Source organism: Penaeus monodon, chromosome 25 (genome assembly GCF_015228065.2).
Source record: "Penaeus monodon isolate SGIC_2016 chromosome 25, NSTDA_Pmon_1, whole genome shotgun sequence".
In the NCBI taxonomy this organism is placed as follows: domain Eukaryota; kingdom Metazoa; phylum Arthropoda; class Malacostraca; order Decapoda; family Penaeidae; genus Penaeus; species Penaeus monodon.
Genome location: NC_051410.1, coordinates 179195 through 179596, shown reverse-complemented (window position 1 = coordinate 179596; position 402 = coordinate 179195). Strand labels below are relative to the sequence as shown.

The window sequence follows — 402 nt, the reverse complement described above, 5'->3', positions numbered from 1 at the left end:
TAAAAAGGATATAATATATAAAATATATATTTATATAAAATATATTTTAAAAACTTTAATATAATATATATTTTTTTCATTATAAAAAATATATATAACCAAGTTTTTCTTTTTATTTTAAAATTTATATAATTAATAATTATATACTTTATTTATATACTATTTATATATATTTTATAATATTTTATATTAATATATATATCCCTAAAATTTTATATATATATAAAATAAAATTATATTTTAAAATTATTATAATATAATATATATTAATAATATAATTTATTTATTTTTGGTTTTTTTTTTTTTATAATTTAAAATTTTAAATTTTTTTTGGGGGGGGGGCTCATTTTATATATAATATATTATATATATATTAAAATATAATATATATTTATTTTTTAT

The 402-nt window shown here is 6.7% G+C and overlaps 1 protein-coding gene across 1 annotated transcript in view; it reads left to right on the top strand.

Moving 5' to 3' along the window:
- LOC119589294 (putative neural-cadherin 2) overlaps positions 1 to 402 on the top strand; it is a 4050-nt gene that overhangs the window by 1624 nt on the left and 2024 nt on the right. The gene's annotated exons all lie outside the window — the stretch shown is intronic.